The sequence below is a fragment of the Stegastes partitus genome, unplaced genomic scaffold (genome assembly GCF_000690725.1).
Source record: "Stegastes partitus isolate 25-593 unplaced genomic scaffold, Stegastes_partitus-1.0.2 Scaffold343, whole genome shotgun sequence".
Lineage (NCBI taxonomy): Eukaryota > Metazoa > Chordata > Actinopteri > Pomacentridae > Stegastes > Stegastes partitus.
This window is the reverse complement of record NW_007578074.1, coordinates 1-4,659: the sequence shown is the minus strand read 5'-3', so window position 1 is coordinate 4,659 and position 4,659 is coordinate 1.

Below are 4,659 nucleotides of genomic sequence, written 5' to 3'. Positions count from 1 at the left end.
AAACAGAGACTTGTAGATGTTGGAAATTCTTATGTTTTGCAGTTAAGGAGATTTGTCATTTTACTTTTCACCATTGCTGCTCTTCCTTCAGAACATTTTCTACCAATAAGCAACCAGTCCTTCATGTTTACACTAACATCTGCATGTCCAGTATATGTGAATAGTCATGTCATGAGCCTTTTCTGGGGCATTAACTTGCACAGAGATAATTTTTGAAACAAAAATGCTTGTCTAAATGGAGCCAAATGGAGTAAACATAGTCTTGAACAGTTAAGATTTTGAGCTACTTTGCTGACACTGCAAGTTTAAGGAGTCAACTTTCTCAAAAAACTGCCTCATTTACTTCTTCAAGTAGACACAAAGACAAAAGCAACTAGCGACTTCTTTTAGTCCATTATCCCGTTCATTACTGCAGGTATGCGTGCTAATGAAGGTTCTACGGCACCAATTATAACGTTCCTCAGCCTGATTGAGCTCTCCCTCTAATTTAGCACAACACCAATAGCTTTGCCTTGTAATAAAGAATGAGGAACAAAATACGCAAAAAAAACTGGTCTGATCCCAGCCTGAGACAGATTCATCACTCATGGTGGAACAGATTGTGAATTGTTCAAGAATCATGAGATCTGAAATAATTTGGCAGATTTCATGGCTGGTTGCCAGAACAGCTAAATACATGGTGCTGCAGTTGAGAGCATCAACATCATGGTGGAGAAATGACTGCTGCTGAAAATCATCCTATATTTTTGGATGTACAACCTTCTGTTTTTTCTCTTTTCTAGCTGACTAAACCTGCAGCCTCAATCAAACTCTCTGTCTCAGAGGACTGAAGACGTAGCTCTCTCAGAGGGAAGCGGTGTTTCATTCGTGGAAGCTTTGAAGGCTGAGCACAAGCAGTGATTACTGTGCTGCTCACATTACATAAGACAGTCTCTTGAATGAATTATCCATATCTTGAAATGAGCATTAAACATGAGGCTTAATGTCTTGTCATTGTGCTTTCACATCTGAATAGATTCCTTCGTATGGTTAATATGCTTGGTGATTAAGTTGGAGCTCAGACGCTTGAAGCCATTGGTTGTCCTACTGTGAAGATAACATTAGCCAACACTGAGGCCTTGGGCCTAATCTGGAGTTTGGAATATACTCATGAGAGCAAACTTCAGATTTGACTTAGTGGCACGAGCAGCAACGTAAGAATCAGTCTCAGTTAGAGATGAGTTTAACAAGAGCATCTGAAGAAAAGCCATCAAAATTCACTGTCGTGGGCCACAACACTGTTTAATCTTACCCTTACAAGACATGTTTATTCTGCTGGTGTTTTAGTTTCACTATCGGGTTCTGTCTCTCTCTTCACCCTCATCCCAACGGGTTGAGGCGGATGTCCACCTTCCCTCTGAGCCTGGTTCTGCCAGAGGGAATCTTTGAATCTTCTAAGTTTCTCTGTCTATCAGAGGATTGTAGCATCCTGAGTTTACTATGGGAAGTGGTGCTACGTGAACAAAACTGGATTTTATTAAACTGAAAGACAATATATCTGGTGGTTGAAATATTGGTATATGATATTCATTATGGGTCACATCAAATCATTAAATTATGCATTTACATTCCATCTCATTCATTTGAACAGTTTCTTAGTTGGCATACATCGACCCCAAAGTCCTGCCTGGACCAACACTATGAGTTTCACTGACTAGTTTACCAAATGCTAAGATGTGGCTAACAAGCTAACCAGCGCCTCTCAAATGCAGCACAGATATTGCATTAGCTTCTCCCTCGTGTCGTGTGAGCTCTGACAAAGGTTCTGTGTATTTACATTTAGTTTCAGTTCTTCACATTTTGGCAAAATGACTGTTTGAAACTGTTTTATGTAAGTTTTGTAAGATTTTGGTTATATAACAAAATGAAACCAGCTTAATTTGTCCTACAATTAGAATGATTATCAAATTTGATATTCAGCATTTTTCTAATTATCTGTGCTTTTTTTAAGTTGTTGTTTTTTGAACCAATTTCTGACATTTTAAAAAGGCAATAATTTGGCTTTGATAAAGCCGCCTCGCTCCATTAGTGACCCGACCACAGCACTACCTGATTAGTTACAAACCACGAGTAAGAGATAATCAACACATACATCTTTAAAGGCTCTCCTTTAGTTAGTTACATGTAAAACATAAATAACTAAAGGCATTGCTACGAAGTTTTGCATTGCATTTGGTGTTATTCAAAGTTTTGGAATTAGGATTTTTATTTAATTGCAAATGTTTTAAATATCGGTTATTGACACCATTCATTGCTAACAATCGGTATAAACCATGAAACCATAACTTACTGGTAGATCTCTCGATATAATCTAAATTATTTAGAATGGTTTAAAACTAGAAGGGATTTTACAGGAAGAAGACAGAGGCAGAAATTGTAATCCACTGCAAGTGCCAGAAAGGCCTGAGCTTGTTGTTGTCTATGGATCATTTTCTACACTTTCTTTACACTTACATTTTATAGATTTCCCAGTGAGCACATTTAATTATTTTTCCTGGTGAAAGTGTTTGTGCTCGGTCTCACATGACCTTTGACACTAAGCGTGTTAATGGATAGTGACGGCTCAGCGATGGGCAGCTCACGGCCTCTCATTATTAGCTGAATCCTGCCTGTGACCCTGTGAGTGTCACCAAACCTAATGACTCTGCACACATATTTACACACACGTGCACATGCATGCTGCACATTTGTCACTCTGTTTTACTCCGATTACTGGACCGAGTGAGTAATTATGAGGGCCAGGTGAGAGGAGGGGTGCTGATTGGGCAGAATCGGGCAACGGGCCTGTCGGAGAGACACGCTGAGTTAGAAATGGGAGACGGAGAGACGAATGGGCGAAGGAGGGGGTGCAGCGTGGAAAGACGAAGAGGAAGAAGGGGGGTACACGGGCGTCCCCAGATTCATGGCTTTGACATCTGCGTCCTTCTCGACTCGCTGCTCACAGCCCGTTTGTCATGCCCCCCTTCCCTCCTCCAAGCCACCCTCTTCTCTTGCTCTCTCCGTCTCCCCCATTGGTCGGCTGGGGGGAAAAAAAGAGAGGTTGGAGACGGAGCGGGGAGGGGGGCACGGGACAAAACAGATCCCTTTTCCCTGGACGCTGTGCTGTGCCAGGCATGCAGGGGCACATTTAAGGATGAAAGGGAGGTTAATGTAGTGGGGAGAATGAGGGAGCCGCTGTAACTCTCTTCTAATGTAGCTTAAAACACACATACAGCAGCAGTGCTGCAGGGCCGGACTAATAACTCACCACAGCCGCGTGCACACACACACTGAAAATCTGAAAAATAAACTTAAGAGTACAAGTTGATAAATCTAATGTGACACAACGGTTTTGTTAGTGTCAACACTCCATAAATTAAACAGTTAAGGTGTGTGTCTTCACTTGGGTTATTGGATTACGGCGTAGACTGTGATGTATATTTACCTCTGAACAAAAACAACAAGGAGGAGCTTCCAGTCGTAGTGCTGACACAGTTACGTTAGTGCCTGGCATCACGCATGCAGAATAACCATTTATCACAGGTTATCAATGTCCTACTGTGTTACACCTCCTAACCCCAAAACCCATCAGCAGGTTTATTTTTTTAATCGCACAAGTTACACAATTTGTGAGAGTCAGAAAAAACAGGAAGAGTCAATTTTGTCCAGGAAATTAACAAAAATCTAGGCTTAAAATTGTAATATTTTATTGAAATCAGTTCCCTCTCCACATCTGATTTTGAAAGAAAAAAAGCCTAGTGATGATTCTGTAAAAAAAAAAAAAAAAAAAATTCTGAGTTACCCAGTGCAACCGTGAAACTATTAGTGACTCCACTGCGACCAATTGTCATGTGACAAAACATTCAGGGACTTTTCGGCTGAACTGCAGGCAGTGTTGACACAGAGCCCATAGGAGACGAGTACAGAAACAAATAAAAAAGTGTAAGCAGTAAAATATCAACAGTATGTGGCGTCACCATTCTTTCCTAGTATTGGGAACAGCTGTGGGATTCTTCTTTCTTTTCAGTCTTTGTAAAAATAAATCCAAAATTTCAACTATCACTTTTTCTTTTTTTTATGATTTATGACATTCTAACTTCGCTATACTTCGCACAAGACCTTTTCACCACGGTTGTGTTGTTTCCATAGAGGTGCAGGATTTTATATTGCAGTGAAAAATGAGCCCACGATGAGAGAGAATGTGAGAGAAGCAAAAAATGGTCATAAACAACCCGGGGTTCACAGAGTTACAGCTACACTTTTCAACGAGAAAAACTCTTTCAATTCCATAAAATTTCATTGATAATATATGCAATGACATGAAACCGGAAAGCCAACCGATGATCAGCTCACAATCCTGTCTAGAACACTTGACTGCTCAGACCTTAGTTTATCAGGACAAACATTTCAGAAGAGAGTCACCATGAGAAAACAACAGCACACACTGTTGTATGTTCTTATTCTGTTCTATGCAAAGTACATCTGAACTCCTTTGGGACTAAAGTAAAACGGGCCTGTGAGCAGAGTGGAGACGGCTGCTGGAGTTACTGTGTCAGAAATAACATGCAGCAACTCGATTGACCTGCTTCAAGTAATTGTAACCACTAATGAGACACAATGAGATGTGCAGTTAAAGGAAGA